The sequence below is a fragment of the Callospermophilus lateralis genome, chromosome 10 (assembly GCF_048772815.1).
Source record: "Callospermophilus lateralis isolate mCalLat2 chromosome 10, mCalLat2.hap1, whole genome shotgun sequence".
In the NCBI taxonomy this organism is placed as follows: Eukaryota; Metazoa; Chordata; class Mammalia; order Rodentia; family Sciuridae; genus Callospermophilus; species Callospermophilus lateralis.
The window spans coordinates 32,650,759-32,672,478 of NC_135314.1; the positions used below are offsets into that span (position 1 = coordinate 32,650,759).

Sequence of the window (21,720 nt, forward strand, 5' to 3'; positions counted from 1 at the left end):
AACTCAAGATATATATCAGTTATACAATGGCAGAGACAACTACTAGAAAATAACTAAGCTTTAAAAAAGATGTTTAGATAGGTACAACCTCAATGGAAGTGGGTAGACCTAAATATGAAAGATGAGTAGAGTATGGAGCATGTTCAGAAAGGTTGGAATAACTGGTACTAAGGAAGTGATACTGACTAGTTGAATCTACTAGAAATAAAAAGCATAGATTTAAACAAAGACCTGAACCAATATAAGGATCATGGTCTTAGCAATTTATTTTTAATTTCAGATTTGTGGTCATGTGACTCCAGGGGCTCCATTCCTCTAGCTGTAATTTTACATGGGAGGTTTATCAATAATCTCTGATTTCCTTTCAATAACCTGAGTAGATTGTTAAAAGATTATCTAAATTGGCAAGATACTTCGGGCTCTAAGAACTGATGATGCAAAATATTTCTTTCTCCTTAAGAAGCTGGGTTAATGGGAAATAAATTCATAAGCAATCACATGATACTTTCATTTAAACCTATCATTCCAGGACTTGTAAAAAAAAGTAGATTAGGAATAATAGCAAAGCTATCACTTTACTTAAAAAAAACTGAATTCTAATATTCTTCTTCCATCTCATTAAAAATGTATTGACATATTTTGATATTTCCTTCCTAGTGCTAATGATAAGAGTGAGTTTATTTACGCTGATGAAATAATCTACTTATCCATTCATTTAACATCTACTGAGTTAGTTTTTTAGGCATTGAACTGCATACTGGGGAATACAAGCATTAATAAGATGTGTTTCTTTTCTCAGGCTACACATATGTAGTGAGAGAACCAAATATAAAGAAATAATTACAACCCATGGGGCTAAGTACAGATTAAAAAGTCATTCTAGTTCTATTGGTGCCCAAATAAATTGCACAAATCTAGCCTGAATGCAGTTGGCAGTGTGAGGATGAGAATGGCTTCAGAGACAAAATTTAAAGAATGAAGTGCTGATAATTAAATGAGATGTGTAAGTAAAAATAGCACAAGCAATGACACTGAGATTAACTAGGCTGGCATATGCAAGGAGGTGTGAGCAGATCGGGGCAGCTGGTGCCCTGAGTTCAAGGCATTTGAGGTAGAAAATGAGTCTGAGAGAAATAAGAACACTGAGGTCAGGAGATCGATATACCAGCTCAGGCAGTCAGGTAGAGAGTGAATTCAGTCTTCTTCTGGAGCCCTTTTCTATTCAGACCTCCAACAGATTGGATGACACCACCTTTAAAAGAGACATCTACACACTAAGTCTGCCAATTCAAATATTAATATCTTCCGGAAACACCTTCATAGGCATATCCAGAAATGTTTAAATGGCCATCTGGGCATCCTTTGGCTCAGAATAGTTGACACATAAAAATATGCATTTAAATTTCCTTCAGGTCTTTTTCTGGCTTGATAACTTATTTCTTCGGAGTGTTAAATAATATTCTGTTGTTTGGATATACCATATTGTATTTATCCATTCACTTATCGAAGGGTATCTTGTTTGCTTCCAAGTTTTGTCAATTGAGAATAAAGGTACTATAAACATCTATATACTGATTTTTGTGTGGATGTAAGTTTTTAGTTCATTTGGGTAAATGTCAAGGTGTGCAAATTTTGGATTGTATAGTAAAGAGGTATTTGGTTTTGTAAGAAACTGCCAAGTTGTCTTCCTAAGTGGACGTACTATTTTGCATTCACACTAGTAATGAATATGAGTTTCTGTTCCTCCATATCTTTTCCAGTATTTGTATTGTTAGGCTTTTGGATTTTATTCATTCTAATTATGAGCAATGATGTATCATTGTTTTAATTTTTGTAAATATTTCTCCAATCTATAACTTGCCTTCTCATTCTATAATAATGCATTTTAAAAGAAATGAAATATATTCTAAAGAACACCCTCTTATTCCTCTCCTTTTCTCTTTCTCTTTTTCTTCTGTCCTCCCCTCACAACATTCTTTCATCTTCCATTCTTTTTTCTTTATTTTCTAGCATATATACTGTTATTTCTGCAGTTTGCCTGAGATAAAATACAGTTTAATTCTGTAAATTATCAATGTTAAACAGTAAACATACATAATAATCAAGACTGAATGTTGTGGGAATACTGATCTATATTATTAACAGGAATTTAGCTAAGTAGTAACTATAATAAAATACAGTATTACTATATTATTTATTAAATTATCTTTCAACCAGAGAAAAAGATAGAACACAGAACAGCCACAGTGCTGGAGAGAATATCATAGTGTTATGGCCCCAAAATCTACATCATTAAGGTGTAATAAACTGAAAACATCAAGCAGAGGTATTTCGTGGGAATCCCTACACAGGTGACTGAGTGTTCTAGAAAAAAAGAAACCATTAACAGAAGTTTTGGTAAGTCACCAGGATCTTCCTCAACCTATGTAGATACTCTCTCCTCAGTTACAAGTGAAGGAAGCCAAAAGTTCTAGCCTGGATATGGCTGTTTACAATGGTAGAAGTCATATGAAACATGGGTTTTACTGGATTTCAGTAAATCATACTAATGAAAGAAATTAAAGTATGAATTAAGGATCAATTTAGAAGCAAAGTATTACATAAAGTAGAATACAACTGATATAAATACTTGAAGCATGTTGGTATTCAACGTGTTTGTTTTGGTGTGGAAACTCCACAGATGCTATAATAAGAAATATTAACTTGCACAGTTGTTTTTAAACTGTGTTCCACAGAGCAGCTATTCAGAGATGGAAAGGTTCCAAGGGTATTCTTATGCTTTTCAAGATTTCTTATTAACTATAAAATCATTTATATTACTCTTGGCTTTTGTTCTGATCTGTACTTTTATTTTTTTTAAATGTTCAGCAAGTAAAAGTCAGTTGGAAATCCATACTTTAAAGAACTCTAAAATTTCCAAATTGGACTTTTTCACCTGATGACCTTTAAATTTTTTTGCTCATAATCATCATTAATCATTTTAAAATCAAATTTCAGCATTACTGAAGAGAATAAATTAGAACCACCTTTCAATCACAACTCACTCTCTCTTCTTCAGGTGCTCAAAGTACATTCCATGTAATGTATGTGCACTTTTACAGTTGGAAAGTAATTATTTTTTTCAAAAGCAACTTATTAACATTGGGAGTAGGTGTGGTGCAATTTTGAGTTAGTCATTTTTAATTCCATAGAACTTTCATTATAATATGTACTTGGTGCCTCATTTGTATGAACCTCCTTGTTATAAGAATTTTCACTTGGATATCTTGTCAATAAATATTAGACTCAATCACCTATTGAGATGTGATATCTTATATCAGCTATTAAAATAAGTTTTGAGAGTTCTTCATTACAACAAAATAATTTTCCCAATTGCAGTAAATGTTAAGTCATTGTGATCTGTCTGGATTAGTTAGATAACAGGCATTTCTTTGATCTTGAAACCCTTTTCCTCTTTCTGAAATTGAACATACGCTTTTACATGAGAAGAGCACTGTTTGGGGAATTGGTTCCCTCAAGGGCGATCAGTTTTAAAGCTCTGACTCATGATAACTAAACCATATACTATTCATTAGCAAGCCAGGTGGATCTTTGTTCACAGTGCAGATTACCATTTCATAACAGTGAGAAATCTTACGTCTATCTCCTATTCAGGTATCATTTTCCTTATATAAAGCTACCAGGGAAGTTGAACTAGTAAGTTATACAACTACATAGCATTAATGAAAGTAGAGTAAAGATAGCTGGGAAGTCTTGAGAAAATTTTATCCAGGATGACGTAGTTCCAGGAGAAATATATATATATATATATCATATCTGTTTAATTACTTGAATATCATGACACAATTACCTGTAATGTGCTGGTTAGCATTGACTCATTTTAATTATTAGTTATCTTTTTTTTAATACTCCATGTAATACAGTTTTTCTAATCTGAAATAAGGATGTAACCTCAGGTATACTATAAAAAGGCTCAATGATTTATAGTTTTCCAGGAAACTTAAGTATGTTTCATCTCCTTAGATTGGGTAGAATGCTTTTGTTCTTTGGATAGGTTGTTACTATATATAGCCATATGCATTAATATAAATGGATATATTTTCAAATTTATTATAACATTGCCTCTATTACCAGAAATAATTTGTAGTAACCACATAATACCACATAGTATTGCCTCCTGTCATTGGCTATTGGGTAGATTGGATGCCTGAGACTATCAACACCACTTACATTCTTTTCTTTTAGAATTTTGGAGTTGGGAAAGAGACAGCAATTGACTTGATTTGTAGAATTCCTCTAACATGTGAATTCAGGAGCAGAGATGTGGCCATAATAGGCTATATGAAACAGAATTAGTTGGAAGAACAATGAAGCTATGCAAAGAGAACTCAGAATAGATTACATTTCTCTGTTTAGATAATTTCTTTTTTTTCTAATAAAAAAATTGTATTTACTTAGAAGCATTCAGAATGTCAACAAAACAGCTGCAACTTTTTTTTTTTTGCAATTACAGAGTGGTATTCAGTTAACAGAACAATAATTATTTCGTATAAGCTGCATCAGAGACAACTGAAGATGAAAAACTACCGTCCCCATATATAACTAATTTGTGCTGTGCACCAACAAGAACCTGCTTTAAATTTCCATGTCAATTTACAACCCTCATACTGTACCAGGCAAGGTTAGTGGCTATTCAAAATACCACCAGGACAGGGCTATCTAAAGACACATTCGGTAGTGTGTTAACTATACAAAAAAAGACACTGTTCAGTCTAAAAACAAATCTTACACAGCCTTACATTTCAATTTTTTTCTTTAAAAGGAGTGAGTTGTGTACAGGGGGGTTAAATGCTTTATAGATAGGAAAAAAAAAACTGCGCTGGAACCAACTTATTCATCATCATCTTCTTCTTCATCTTCCTCCTCCTCATCACCCTCTTCATCTTCCTCATCTTCCTCCTCTTCCTTCTTTTTCTTGCTTTTTTCAGCCTTGACAACTCCCTTTTTTGCTGCATCAGGTTTTCCTTTAGCTCGGTAGGCAGCAATATCGTATTTTTCCTTCAGCTTGGCAGCTTTCTTTTCATAAGGCTGCTTATCATCTGCAGCAGTGTTATTCCACATCTCTCCCAGTTTCTTTGCAACATCACCAATGGATAGGCCAGGATGTTCTCCCTTGATTTTGGGGCAATACTCAGAACAGAACAAGAAGAAGGCCGACGGAGGCCTCTTGGGTGCATTGGGATCCTTGAACTTCTTTTTTGTTTCCCCTTTAGGAGGGATATAGGTTTTCATTTCTCTTTCATAACGGGCCTTGTCCCCCTTTGCCATGTCTTCAAATTTTCCTTTCTCTTTAGCAGACATGGTCTTCCACCTCTCTGAGCACTTCTTAGAAAACTCTGAGAAGTTGACTGAAGCATCTTCTTGTGCTCCTCCCAGCAAGTTTGCACAAAGAATGCATATGATGACATTTTGCCTCTCGGCTTCTTAGGATCTCCTTTGCCCATGTTTAGTTATTTTTCCTCAGCGAGGCACAGAGTCGCCCAGTGCCCGTCCGGCTCTCACTTGCCCCGGCGCTGTCTCTATGGAGCTCAATGTACTGCAATGGCTGTGAGAGCGGGAGCCAGACGCAGCCTCCTCACTCTCTCCGCTCTGTAACATTACTCTGTTTAGATAATTTCTTTGACTCTGTTTAAGTTTCATTAGAACTCTCTGCTCCCATTTTTTAAATTTTTCTTCTTCTTTTTGTCTCCTTAAGCAAGCTTGAGTTGTTTCTGTCACTTTTATATGATATATCTCACTAAATAAAAGTAGAATCCGCTAATAGAGAATTCACATTGAGGATACAAGCAAATTGCATGGTACATACTCAATATACTTAGTTTAATCTGATATTAAAACATTTTAACCTTCAGATCCAGAAGGTAACCTTTATTTGACTTTGTCCTCAAATTCCAGGAATCCTTTATATACTCAGGAACTTTCTATAATGATATTTAAGATGCACTTCAAATCTAAGATCACATGAAATCATTTGCCTTATTTCACAAGGTAACATATTGAGGCATTATTTTCTAAGAAACAAATAAGTCATAGTTACATCTAATGAGTTGTTATTGAATTTGTACAGGCAATTCAAAGACCTTCTCTTATGCAGCTAGAAATGCTGATCTTAACTGTTATGTTGGCTTGCCATTGATATCTTAATCTTATTGACAAAAATCTAAAAGTGCAAAGCTTCAAATCAGTTCTGTGTTGAATCTACTTAATTTGTAAAATCTGAATGGAGTAGGCATTGTTTACTGGAACTAACATTTACTTTTCTTATACCTGCAAATGGCTACTTAACACCTTTTAATTTGTATAAAATGCTGTTTATCTTTCAATTTGTTTTTTATGACTATTCCTCTTAGGAAGTATATTTTTCTATGTGTGAGCAACACATTTACTTTGTTATCTTATTGTTTGAATTTATATTAAGGGGATAAAAACCGTCTAGATCTGTTTGATCAATTCCTGCAGGTGCTAGTATCCTTTAATTGTAGTATTGACTATAGCAGGGATAACAGGGCCTGTGATTTCATACAACACACCAGACTGGGCTTCAGATGAAGCAAACACTCTGGAAGCAAGTGATACAGGTTACTATTTATCTCATGACTCAGTGACAGTTGACATGTGTCATCAATAGTGACATGCCAAAGATTCATATTTCTTTGACATAACTGCTGAAAGTTAAGACAGTTCTCTGAATCTTTACAGTCTTGAAATTTTTCCATCTTCTTTCCCTGTGAGACTATTAGTACTTCTTGAGTTCAGCAAGGTCACATGAATATATATATATATATTCTCCAATTTCTAGTTGGCATATTTGTTTTGGATAATAGTCAGTGGAAGGAAAATCTTGGAATTCTAGGAAATCATATTTGGTAAGGGAAACAAGCCATGGATACTCTAAGTGGAAGCCCGAGAAGGTCTATAGTGCCATATCTGAGATGGCAGCTACAGGGAAGAGCAATTTTGGAAAGTGAATACAGGAGACTGATGCACCTGACTCAGTCAATTTTTGTCTGCTTCCTTGGTGCTCACCTTGGGTAATAAATGTAATCTATATAGCCCTCAGTTTTATCATCTGAAGAATGGGAATAAGACTAGTATTTGCTTCATTAAGTTCTTAGGTGCAAGGGAGACAATGCATGTCTCTAGAAAATCATAAACACCCTGAAATTTTAAATGAAACATAGTACCTGCCCTAGAGAAAGGGGAAATTACTTTTACCCAGTATAATCAGAGAAGATGCTAAGAAAGAGAGAGGAAGTGACTAAAGGATGAATAGGGTTTCAAAGACCAAGGTGGTAGGAAATGATCCTTAAGGAATGAATAGAGGAGTGACATTGTAGCATAGGATCAGAGGAAAGTGGATAAACTAGTTGAGAGATGTCTAATGTGTGTCAGTGTGTTGGGGTTTGGATGTCCTCACATGCTGAAGTCTTGGTCCCTAATGCAGCAATGTTCAGAGGTGAAACTTTTGTGATGTGATTGGATCACAAGGACTCTAACCTTGTGATACAATCACATCACATTGATTTAAAAATAATGATAATAAAATGAGTGGACTAACCCACTGATAGTGGAAAACTGTGATTTCATACAACATACCAGACCAGGCTTCAGATGGAACCAACACTCTGGAAGCAAGTGGTTCAGGTGGTGAAATGAGGTCTGTTTGAAGAGAGTAGGGCCCTGGGGTCATGACCTAGAAAAATATTTTTGTCCCTGGCCCCTTTCTTTGTCCCTTCCTCCAAACTGTCTCTTTCTGCTTATTTGGTGGCTGGGCTGAGCAGCTTTCCTCTGCCAGGCCCTTCTCAATGATATTCTGCCTCATCTCACGCTGAAAGCAATGGAGCCATCTGACCATGGACTGAAACCTCTGAAACAAGGAGCCAAAATAAATCTTTTCTTCTTTAAGTTTTTTTTTCAGGCATTTATTATAGTGACAGCCAACTAATGTATAGTGCTTCTTAAAACTTGCACCAAAAAACCCGTCAGGGCATGGGGAATCATTGGACCCTGGGGATGGGGACATCACTACCACCATCATTTATTTCATTGTCACAGTAAAAGTAAATTCATTAAGCACAAAGAATTGGCCAGGCTCAGTGCTTTCCATTCACTATCCCTGGTGAATGCCAACATAACTCATGGAGAGATTCCACTGCATGAGATAAAGCTCACAATTAATGAGTTGGTACAATGTGGAACTGAATCTTGGAGCTGTGACTCCAGAGCTGTCTCTCTAAACCTCTCTTTACATGGCTTCTGGAGATTTGGTTGTGCATATCAAATTCTTTGGAGGTCTCTCATTTAATTATCATTATTTTTAAATCAAGAAAACATTGAATTCAACTCCGTAATATGGACATGTACTTTAATATAATATATTTTAAAACTTTCGTGTAACTAGTAGGTTAACAGCATAACACAGAATATCTATTTCAGAAAGCCTAATATTTTCCCAGTGATTTCTTTCATAGGTACTGGTATGTAACCATGAAATAACTTCATGCAATTTTTGATTTATTTGTTTGATAGTGCTTTTTGCAACAGAATCTCTAGCCAAGACTTTGCTACTTTGTTTACAAAAAGAAATAAAACCCTAATGCTACTCCTTTTATATTTGCATAATTAAAAAAAATTTGCTATAATATTAACAACTTTGTGCAGTTGTTAATTAAGATTTTGTGGTAATAGAGTAAGAAATATAAGGCTTTCTTGAAACATTACAGCATCGAAGCTTATGATTTACAGTAAAATAATTGTTGTGAGGAAATATGGATCTTCCTTAAAGAAAACTTATAAATGGGTCTTGAAACATCAAGTTTAGAAAAAATTAAAATGTCTTCCGGGACATCAATAAAGGATAAATTTCAAAGAAGTACTTGTAAATATCTCTACTCTTTCCTAATGTCATACCAGATAAAATTCTAATTAGTATTATTTGCCATATTAGAAAAGAATATTCTATTTTAATTACAAAGAATTGTATTAATTTGGTTATGTTGTACTTACTACTCATAAATTAGCTCCTATTCATACTAGCCCAAATACTGCCTCAAGTTAGTTAAGCCTAAAATCCTGATTAGCATCATTTCTTTGGGGGAAAAAATAGAAAAGTTTGAAAGTTTTATGAAATTTGGGTACAGTTTAAACTACAGAAAAATTCTTAGTTTATTGATAATGAATAGAAATTTGCCACAATTTAGTAAAAAACAAAACACTACCCCCCAAACCAGATATCCATATAACAGTATTCCTAGTTCTAGATGTAATAAATTCAATAGATAGAAATTTAATTCTTAATTTTTATAGAACAAGATGCTTCGTCCCTAGAGAAGAGAAGTAAGATTGCATTTGCATGTAACATTTTAAAGAATAGGTTTAGTGAACTACCAGAAAAGAGAGACAAAATTATTTAAGGAACCATCATGACTCTGGGACTGATTTCTTCTTTGGCATATGACCAAAATCTTACTTTTTTTGTCCAAGAGGAAAAGAAGATTGCTATTTTGGTAGGATGGACTTTCTCTGAAGAGTTGCTTAAACACAGTGTCTCCAGGTAGAGATGTGGCTCAGTGTAGGGTACCTTCCAGGCACGTTGAGGTCCTGGGTTCCATTCCCCACACTAAAAAAAAAAAAAAAAAAAAAAAGATAATGCCTCACAGTATGATTTTTAAAAGTCAAATGTAAATGTAAAAACCTGTAATTTTTTATTTTTATAAATTAAGTTTTCTATGAGAAAAGAACAATCTGGTGGGTCAGTAATTTCTGATTAGGTTGAGTGTCATAAAACCTGAAATGATTTTTAAAACTGGTCTTTACTTTTTAAGGAGTTTAGGTTTAGCAACATATTTTTAAAAACTAAATAAATAATTAAAACATGTTGCATTCTACATATAAAGTACAAGGGAATGTAGTAAGTAAAATTTATTTGAGATCAGGAAGGCTTTACAGAAGAGGAGCTGATATATATTCAGAAGAAAGGTAAGGGGATAGTCTTCTGATTAATCCAATATGTACAAAATAACATGCACAAAAGCATGGAGAAGCAGAATACATATGTTTAGAGGAACATGGATTTGGCATTTCTGGAAATTTTAAGGTAAAGGGGACCTGGCAGATGAATGAAACCTCAGGGCAAACAAATCAAGAGAACAGTGTTAAATTTTGTTAAAATCCTTGGAGTTTTATAATTTAGAGGAGAAAGTTTGTGGGTCAGCTTTGCAGGATACCAGAGTTCACTCCACTACTGCAGAAGACAAATTCACTCATCATGAGCTAGGTGACAGGGAGATCAGTTACAAGGTTATTGTCACAGTTTAAATGAGGAATGTAGAGTACTGAACCTAAGAGAGAGGTAGTAAAGATGGAGAAGTAGGACAGATTGAGAGTCATTTCAGTAAGATTTAGTGATTAATATAACCAGTAAGAATGAGAGAGTCAATTTTATTTCAGGAGTGTGGCTTTGGAGAAGGGAAAGGATAATACACTCAATTTTGGGTATGTTGAATTTCAAGTTCCTGTGGAGAATGTGTGTGCAGCTTGGAAAAAATGCAAGGATGTGATGGTAAACTGATGAGAATATCATGTCACTCAGGGGTTCCACGAGGAAACTGAAGGAACATTTAATGCTAATTAGATTAATTCTAGGATATATTTACAAAGAGATAGAGGGATGTGGGAAGGATAGAAGGAAACCAAATATACTGAAGGAAACTGTGATGTACCTTAACAAAACTATCAACTTCTTCACCTAAACAGTGGGAAAAGGGTAAATTTCACCTAAAGCCAGAAGCAGATATGTAAGAAAAACAGGCTGATGTGAGAGGAACACCAGCTATCTACTGAATGATACAGAAAGCATAAGGAGACCTCCGAGGTGGGAAATGGGGTCATAACCTGACCTGACACTTTTGTTTTCTCTCTGAACTCCTGTCAGTATTTCCCATTGACCAAATCTGATCAGTGGAAGCCAGAGTATATGGGAGCTCATTGATATCTTTCCTACAAATCAGCTTCTTGGGAATTGAGCAAGACAGAGAGAGGTCAGGAGTGGATTGGAAGAGCAAGTAGAGCTATCCATAGTAGAAGCTTCAAAGGATGGCTGATCCAGGCAGTGTGCCAACCAAGATAACAGGTGGTCCCTGAGAGAAGAAAACTAAGTAACATCTGCATCAGTTATAAAATGAGAATGAATTGACTTAGTGGTTGTTGTGGAAGAGTTTGATATTAGGCCAATGATGGAAAGTCAGAATGATGGTAACATTATCACGGAGTGTTCAAGCAAACAGAAGAAAAGGTCAGGAGAGTATGTCGGGGGTATTATAGATGGTGATCTTAATAAGAAGAGTTTCAGTGGGCAGATGTGAAAAGAGGTTATATTGCAATGGGCTAAGTGGCCAAGGGAAGTGAGGAAGGGAAAATAGTAAGCCTGGATTCCTTTTTAGTGAAGTTTAGTGAAATGTTATAAAGGAGTAATGAGTGATAGCTGGAAGGGCAGTGAGAAGGTGGATTCTAGATGGAATGTTCACAGGGTATAAGTTCAATCTAAAATTTTAGATTTGGGGATTTAAGGAGCATAATTTAGAAAGTCAGCAACATCCATATTCAAAGGCTCTTATAATCCTCAATAGAGAAAAAGCAGCTACAATACGTATCTTTTTCTCTTGGGTCTCAAAGCATGTGCTGGCACTTGGACAAGATAGTGTGTGAAGTGTTAATTTAAGGTACTCTTAACCTGATTTCCCGGACCACATTTTGTCCTTTACTGATCTCGAAGTTAAATGAAAGTGTATTTCTGTGGAGACAATCCACTGCTGAGAAAAGAGAATCCCCAGATCTTTTTAAGTACTAGGTTTCAAATGACACTACCACTGAGCAGTGATGAGACAGTAAAGATGTGTAGAGATTTTAATAGACAGAGCCGGCTCCTGTCTTCCTTTGTCAACCCATGCTATATTTATAAATTCCCTTTATACTAGTGGAAGTCAGAGTTGAGCAGTGGTTTTCAATGTGCGGGGTGGGGGGAGGTGATTTTGCCTCCCCCAGGGACAGGTGTTAACATCTGGAGACATTTGTGATAGTCATAATTGGAAATGTGAGACTATCATTTGGAGGGTAGAAGGAGAGACTGCTAAACATCCTTTAATGCAGAGTACCTAAACACATTACAAAGAATCATCTACTTCCAAGTGTTTGTAGCAGGGCTTCAGAGTTCTAAGGAAAGAGACTGAAGTGCAAGAGACATTTGTCTTGCTCCTGCTCAATGGTTCCTCAAAAATAAGAGATAGATGTGTTCTAACATTTACCATTCCTGGCATTCCTCATAACATTGTAAGGTTTTAGAACTAGAAGAAGCCAGAGAGTAACAATTCCCCAAATATGTCATAACACACTGAAACATGAATGAAGGAGCAGGAAATATGGCAACAGGATTAGGTCCTAAGAGGGATCCCATATCATCACTGTAGTTTTCCACTTTACTGGAGTAGCAGTAAGCAATCCAGAAAATTCCATAGGTAGGCTAAGAGTAAATAAGTGCATCATGAATAAAGAATCTCACGAAATTTTCCATTGAGTAGCTGTTTCAAAACCACCAACTAAGCCTATGGGAAGCAGAGGGGCCTGCTCTCACGGGGAACAGAAAAACCCAAGGGTCGTCCTGTGGTATAATGATCATCTACCAGCAGCAGCTCAGGGCAGAGAGATGGATTAATGCCCTGCCCAGTCCTAGTTGAAGGCCTGCACAAAGCTGAGTGAATTCTATAGAGTGTATAGCTGGGGCCCAAGTGAGGCAATTCATAGATTGGGATGGAATTTAAATAGGATGATGACTAAATAGATCTGAGGCATAGTGGTACAGGAGAGAGGGGGAGAGAGAGAAAAATTAAATAGACTTAATAAAGATGTCTGTATGAAGTAGAACAGGATGGGGAGATCAGAACTTTGGAGTGAATGAAAGAAGTTATTTCTGAACATATGAGTTTTATTGGCTGATGTTTCAAATCCATTATGCCTTTTGAAATTAATATTGTATGTTTATTATACATTTCTTATTGAAGCAGTAACCCCATTTCCCTTTGTGTGCAAGATTCAACAAGTAAACATGTATATTTAAATTTAAATTGTCCTAATGCTGATTTTAGAGATACTTTTCTTGTACATATTATAATCTATCACAATCAATTTAGTGATTGCCTATTCTGATTATTTCTTGACAATTGGCTAGAAGAAGAATTTGTCTATGAACATTTTTGTAGTATTATAAAACTAATGCTCAATTTTCAGAAAAAATTGTAGAAAATGAGCCATCCATGAAAGACAATATCACAGACCCACCTGGATTTAATAAAGATTATAATTAGGAATGTAGTTAGATTAAAGAATAAAATGTAGCTGTTTTATGGGGAACCAATAAATAAATCAAAGCAATTTTGCTTTTTAAAAGTCCTTAAATAAACCTTCTTGTCTATAGTGGACATCTTAAAAGCTTATAAGAACACCAAGTTATTTAGATAAATCCAGGGAGAAAATCTACCAGTGAGAAAAAGTTTATCCTTCCCTTTTCCAATTTATTTTTTATGTCCTTTCAGGAAATCCCTGGTATATAATAATAAAGTAATATGAATGGACCTCTCAGCTCTCTCTTTGCCTTCCTTGATAATAGGGATTTCCACATCTCTTTTTGGTCCCTGCACTAGTTGCTGCTACATCAACCTCAACTACTGGAAGACTTTCTCTGTGCTTCCCCCACCTTGCACAATAAAGTTATGCTTATTTTGATTTTTTGACAGTGCCATTTAGTCTGTTTTGTTTTGTTTTGTTTTTCTTACTATAATAGAATACCTGATACTGAGTGACTTATAAATGAAAGAGGTTCATGGTTCAAGATACTAAAGAGTCCAAGATTAGGTGGCTGCATCCCAAGAGGGCTTTGTGCCACTGCAATTTGTGTCAGAAAGCAGAATGGCAAGCAGTCAAGTGTGAAAGACACAAAACAATGGGGGTTAGCTTACCTTTTGGACAACCTGTTCTTATTATAACTCATTTAGTCCTCAGAGAATTAACCAAGTCTTGGAGAGAGGCATTAATCCCTCTTAATGACCTAGATAGTTCTAATAGCCCCATCACCTCGGAACACTGATAAATTGGGAAACAAATTTCAACTTGAGTTTCAGAAGGACAAACATATTTGAACCATAACAGAACCTCATTCTTAGACTTTTACTATATAGATAGAAAAGGCTGGGAAGAAGGAAGGTTCAGAGGTTAGGAAATGTGGGAGAGATCAATGAAGTTTTGATTTAAATTGACATAGGAGCTTCTATCTCTATAAGCATCTCCCCACATCTCTGTTATGCCAGTGAAAAAGAGAAAATAATTCTTTAGCTTAGTTGTAGAAATTTCCTGGGTTTTGTCTATTGCTTGAGCCAAGAATTTAGAGATTTGGGCTGATGCTCATTGTTTTTCTTTAAATTATCCAGTGCCATTGAAGCATCTGCTCACCCTGCAGTCCTTGAGCTCCACATTCCTGGCATGCTGTTCTACAACAGTTGCTCAGTTTCTCAATGCCTTCAATGGGCTCTTTGTTCCAGATTACTGTAGGTGAAATATGAATCAGAGCTGTGCCGCTTCACGCTGGGCATTGAGATTCTCCTCCTAGAATTCTAGATGAATTTTTGGTTTGTTTTCAGTCCTAATTAAGCAATATGAGTAATTCCATATTCCTTCTTATTTGCCAAGATTGTTTAAGGTTAGATCACTCAGGGCATAATGAGGAGCCCTTGTGTGTATCATGGTAGCCTCTTCAGTGTCACCTCTGTAACCCATTCGTAGTATTGTCATTTTCTTTTTTTCCTCCTGTTAAACAGAACTCTTTACTCTAAAAACCACAAAGAGTCTCTGGTGAATTTAAGCTGTCAGGCAGTTTATCTGAGATACACATACATACGCACACATGTGCACACAACACACACACATCAGATATAACAGGAAGGCTGGAGAAGTAGGCTCAGAAAAATTCAGAAAACTTAACTGGCTAGAAGCAGAGGCAAGATCAGCTGAGGGGAATATTCCCGGGTGCATACTGGGCTCTGTTACCAGCCCTGCTGACCCTGGACTCTAAAGGCTGCTGCTGCTGGCACCACCGTTATTGCTTCCCCAAGACAGGCAGAATTAATTCTAAATTTGCTCTATTTCCCTAGCCTGAGTACCTGATTGATGAAGCATAGCTTCCAGCAATTGGAGAAAGCAAGTGTCTAATTTTTTTAGCTTCTTTTTTGGAAATGGTCCCTAATTTACCAAACCAATACATTGGTGAATTTCCCCCAATATAAATAAAGGTAATGGGCTGAAATTGTTCCAGTGCTTTTTCCAGATCCACACATCTACCCTTTGCACTGTGCTCTGTGCTGTGAATTTCCAACTTGTACAGAATCCTTTAACCAGTTCCTTTAACTTCTGGCTTTAGCAAGGGTAGGCCAAGAGAAAGCCCAGGTGGAAGATCAGTGGGGGAGGAGAGAGAGAGAAGAAGGGATTTATTCCCTTGTCTCCATCCCTGCAGGGTCTGCTTGAGCTGGCTTTATCCCTTGACTGAAGGGTTAGCTTCTGCAGGAGGTCCTTTCTATCCAGCTCTCTGGGACACTGGGATGCTGTAACTGCTCCCTCTCTTCACTCCTTGAAGTCCGTGGGTGGTAATGACATGAGATGCTGCACCATCCCTGGTGGTTTCTTTATACACTACCCTCATTTTTGCAAATTGCCCCTTAATTAAATCCTCCTCAAATTATCCTAATTTGAATGTGCCATCTGTTTCTGGTTGGAACCCGGAATGATACAGGCAGCGTCAAAAGTGGCAAATGTCCTCTCTAGAGACATTTCTCCCTATGGCCTTAAGTGGAGATGTCCTATGAGGAACACATTCTTTTCCTTTTCTCTACTGTAATTCTTTTAGCCTTCTGAAAGTGGAAAATTTTAAAAAGAATGGTGATATCAGGACTGTTTTACTGTAATCTTATATCCAAGAACTTAGAAGAGAGTCCTAAAGCAATATGCTATAAAATAGAGAAAACTAAACAGAGAGAGAGAGAGAGAGAGAGAGAGAGAGAGAGAGAGAGAGAGAGAGAGAGAATAGGTTATCACTTATTTTGGGGTATTAACTAAAATAATGCATTGTAAATTGTTTAGTATGGACTACAGACTATTTTAATGAAATGAGTCATTTAGCCAGTTAGTGAGCTTAATAAACTAATTGCCACCTGTATCTAAAAACCAACATTTTTTTTTTTTTTCATTTATAGGGCTTGGGAAGATCTCCAAATATTAGGCATTTAAAGAGTACTGTGATTTCTGTGCTGCAATGTCAGAATTTACCTCTAGTTCGGTAGTTCCATTTTCCCATTTTATGCCTTACATTTTATTGTTATAATGGTTCAGTGCTTGTTTATTTCCAGGTATAATTCACTTTTTAACAAAGGCTATCAATAGTTTAGGCCAAAGAAATAAAAAACAAATAGGGTAATTTCGGACACCAGAACAGTAGGAGAATTGATGTAGATTTAGAGGAAATAATTCCTGGGCACTTTTCATCATTCTGTATACACAGTTCCCTATTTGCCCAGGCATATCCCCAGAGGGGGATTTTTGTACCTGACATAATCATCTTCTTGCCCACCTTTTGAGAAAGGAAATATGTTTCTTGTTGGAGCAGATGATACCTCTGTTCCTTCATGTTCCTTCTGTACACACATGTGCTCCTGATGGCTGCTCACTGTGAACACCTGTGAGACTCTACTTGAGGGCTTTAGTCTGGCTGCAGGAGAAACATGCTTGCCCTACGCACACAGCAAGCTGAAGGGGACAGAGAGTTGATGCTCTAACAAATAATAAAAGGATACCGGGGATAAATACTTTAGCTTATCCCCCTAGTGGGATATCATCTTCCCCAAATGCCCTCACCGCGTTATTCCCACTTGCTACAAATGGTAACTGGCTTGGTCACCCACGTTTTATTGGTTTCCTTCCTTTTTCTGTCTCACTGCCTGGTGGAAATTCCTGAAATCATCTTCTACGTAAAGTCCATACACTTGAACCTGTGTCTTAGTTCCTTTGGGGGAATCTAACACAAACAATAGCACCAAAAATGGCCATAGAAGAAAACCCTCAAACATGCTTCTGGAACTGGATTTGTCACGAGCCATATGGAAACTACACACTATTATTGGTGTTATGCCATATGATACAATTTCTATTATACGAAGACTCTTTTCTGTGTTGAATTTGGATGGACTAGTAGAGGAAAGAGACGTCTTGGTTCAGGCAAAACCTCTAGCACTTGGGAAATATGGGACAATGACTGTTATAAAGACATAGCATTGATTTGCAGATAACTGCAATAAAAGTCTTTAGATAAAAGTGACAGGCCTGAGGCAGCCAAGTATCAACCCAGAACTTGGTTTAATAGCCTCAGAGATACATGGCCACATTTACAAAGATCTTTCCTTCTATAGTGGGAGGGCCAACTGCTGACAGACGCACAAAGTGAGCTGAATTCACAGCCCTGGCAGAGCTCCTAAACTAATATCAGGACCTGTAACTAACGATGGATACTAAAATTTGGAATGAAGATTGCCTGGTAGATATTTCAGGAGGAAAGGGATTATTTACCACATTACATGATCTCTGTACAGTAGAAACTGGTAAAGCATGCTTATGGATTAATGTTAAAATTCTAGCACAGAGAAGTAGAATATAAGGCAAGGTATGGGGGAGTTTATTGGTACAGGGAATTCTCCTGAGATTCAAGATTAAGATGCTGGCAAAGGCCCTGAAAGCAGGTAGTAATATTTAGCTGGAATGGCTCCTTAACACTTGAAAAAATGATTGCCCATGGTAAATGAGGTAGATGTGCCAGAAGTTCCTTTGGAAAATATTAAAGAAGAGATTAATGGTCTTGGCATTAATGTGAATGTGCTTGAGTTGGCTGTAATAGTAGAATATCAACCAGTTGACCATGTTTTCCAGTAGAGTTTTCTCTTATGTGCAATGGAATGTGGTAGTGAAAGACATGTAAATATTGTTGAGAAATAGGGGCTGTTTAATTACAGTGAATGTTGTCATGGAACTGGGTTACCTAGTGTCAATGAGAATGATGGTAATTTTGTAATTTTAGAGGCCATATAGCAATATGTCTCAGAGACATGGATGTAATTCTTGTAATGTACATTAAGGTTAAATTGGCAACCATGCGATCATAATCTTTAGGAAAACTGGAATATCTAGTCCATCAGAACCTAAAGTTATAGGTGCCGGAATCATGAATTCTGAAGAATATAAATGAAAGTGATAGAAAGCCCATAATAAAATGCCATCCATTAAAAGCCAGTCATTTAGTATCAAGGTGACTACATTGGATCCCTCAATACTGAGTGAGTAATTATTTCATCCTTGCTAGAACTGGAACACATTCCAGTTATGGGGTTTTATCCTCTGGCTGAAATGTCTCAACCAGCATCAATGTCCAAGGATTCACAGATTGCTGCATTTGTTCTCTTGCAATTTTACATGACATTGCTTCACTGTATGTGAAGAAGTTATAACAGTGATCCCACCATATATTGTAACTTTCAAATGCTGCTAGCCAGGTAGTAGAATAGCTTTGTAGATTAGAGTTAGGTTCAAAGTTACAGCTTGTGGACAAACTTTCTTAAGATCTGAAATATTGTGTTTTAGGACAGATAGAAAGATAGGGCCAGGAGCCAATGATTAGAAGAAAGAGTGACATTTCTATCATGTGCAGCTACCCTTTTGGAAATTTGTGCTTTTCATCCCCGAAACTCCACACTCTGCTGAGCTAGCTACCTTAGTTCTAGAAGTAGAGGATTTCTATTAAGGAGCATAAGAAAATTTCCATTAACTCTAAATTTGTTATTGCCACCCAGTAGTTTGAGTCTCTTCATGCTAGTAGATTAATGAGAAAGCGAGAGAGTTACTAGATGTCTGAATATTTGTTCCTTGTTATTATTAGGAGATAAGGTTACTTATTTGTAACAGGCATAGGGAAGAGTATATAAAAAACTTAGACAACTAAGGTACTTCTTTGGGTGGTCACCCCCAGGGATGACTGTGTATGGTGAATTTTAGGGATTGGAGTCCCCAAAGTAAAGGTCTGAGTTGTCCCATGGACCAAAATCAGAACAGTTTTTCAAAGTTGAATGAAATCTAGAGTGAGTGAATTGTATAAGAAAGGATGAATATTATTGTTAATATCAATGGCAGTTATGTGGCTATTATGGTTTAGATCTCTAATGTCCCCTAAAACTGTTGTGTTGAAGGTTTAGTCCTCAGTGCATAGTAACATCTTGAGAAACCAGAGTTGGGATTAGAGAATTTACTTGGGGATGTGAATCTTTTGAGTTATATAGATGGTAAACTCTAGCAGATGCTGTTGATGCTTTGTCCATATTATGCACTTATACTAATACTTTGCCCTGAAAGCTGCTTATAATAATCACTTCTGACTTTTGCCTAAGATTCTTTATTTTGTCCGCAGGAGCATGCTGATCCAGGAAATAATTATTGCTATATTGCTGAGTAGTAAATTTTCTGGAAACATTGCTCAAAATAATACTGAGAGATGATAAGATATTGAAAAAATAATCCCAGCATCTTTGCTTCTCCATGTAGATAACCCTATGGCAGATTCTATACTGTTTTCAGAGTTTCTTTAGTGATGTTGAGTTCTAACTGCATAGCAACTTTAATGAATAATGCTCCCTTTCTTTTGACTCCTGTCTCACTTTACACTTTAGTGATGTTTCCTAGCATAACATCAAAAATAAAATACTAACATTTTAATCCCTGTCCCAAAGTCTTCATTACTGTAGAATTCCAAACCAAGGAGTATATCTGAATTAAAAGATAAATAACAAAATGAAATACAATCTCTATCAATTAGTTACAGTATTGGCCACTAGTGGTAGAAACAGTACAAATAGAGGCTTCAATACATAACCATTTCGCTAATATAATATAAATCGGGAGGTCTTCAATCCAAGGCTGACACAGACTTTCAATCATGCCAGTAGGGATCAAGGATCTTTCTCAGATTCCCATATACCCATAGAATTGCCTCATATTACAAGAAGACTGCTATACTTCTTTATCTCATGACGTTTTCGAGACAAGAAGAAATAGAAAATAATAAAAGAAAAAGAAAGAATCAGAAGATATCTACTTGGATTTTTCAGAGAGAACAGCTACAACATGGGTACTAGAAGCAGCAAGGCATTTTGGAAAGTTAGAATTGGAGCATTAGAGTTTATAACTTTATCGTCATTATAGTAAGAGCATGAGAAAGAGAGGTTGGAAATAGGGTGTTTCAACTCATGGTGTTTTCATATGAATAGACAGATTCTAAAATTTTTTTTTTTATAATCTGATGTAAATTCTAATGTAATATTTTTCCATTTTCCAAACCAAAAAATAAGCAGAAATTTTTCAAGGCTAGGTTGTTATAACTATTTATGGATTTTTGGAGAGGAAATATCTAAAATAATTCACTATATTTAGTTGTAAAATTTCTATATGATCTAATTAATAATTCAACACATATATATTTAGTATATTTTATGTACCTCTATGATCATGTCAGACAAAAATCTCTCTTCTTGAGTTTCCGCCCTCACTCAAATTGCTTCATTGAACAGAAGAACCTGATATCATCTCTTTCTTCTTTTGGACCATAAAAATAAAATTATGTCATAAAACTTTGCAATAAACATTTTATTCTGAATGTAATAATGTCTTTGCTCTCTTAATAACTGTGGAAATATGAAAGTTTGTTTTTCTAATTCTTAAACTTTGTCAAAAAGTTGCAAATAATTTGTATAGCTTATGTCTCTCCAAGTTCAAAAATACTCCAAACATTTAGTTCAAAAAAACCAAATATTTGAAATTTCTAGAAGTCCCAAATAGAAAAAAAAGACATGATTCAGGATGTACCTATTCTGCCCATTGCCTTGAGTCATTGGCAACATCTCCTTATGCAATTTTTTGCTGTCATTTGCTTTGTAGACTCATGCTATTAAATAGCCTCAGATGAGCTCTGACAAGTAAAATATGAAATGTTCAATTATACTTTTATATTTTTTGTGGCAGCAAATGATTTTCTCTCTGCCAGTTTTGTCTGTTAGGCTAACAGTCCTACATATTTTTTAATTGCGATTTCTATTTGCAGTCATATATTTTCAAACTGCCTAGAAGTAATGTAACAGCAAGATTTTTATCACCACAACTGGTGGACACCTGGGTCACTCCATTGCACATTTAGAACATTTAGGGAACTATTCCAAACTGTAATAAAGCTTTCTCCCTATTGTAACTCCCTTCAGTCTGCAGCTTCTGAAAAGACATTGTCTCTGTATTTAAAAAGAAAAAAATTCCCTGGGAGATTTTTCATTTTTAAAAACAAAATTTTAAAACCAAAATAACCCTAAAGTTATGAATAACATATAATTTTACGCAGAGTGTTATTTTATCGAGGACAGTCTTTTCTCAAATTGTAACAAAAGAATAGTTAGAGATATAATCACTTCTGTATGTAATTTCTGGAAATTTAGCTTCTCAATTATGTCCAGTACTTAAACTTTGAAATGATATCCTTGACTT

General features: G+C 35.9%; 1 pseudogene; it reads right to left on the reverse strand.

Annotated features, from left to right (window-relative positions):
* Positions 1–4,890: 4,890 nt before the first annotated feature.
* On the reverse strand, positions 4,891–5,651 carry LOC143408465 (high mobility group protein B1 pseudogene; annotated as a pseudogene).
* Positions 5,652–21,720: the final 16,069 nt, after the last annotated feature.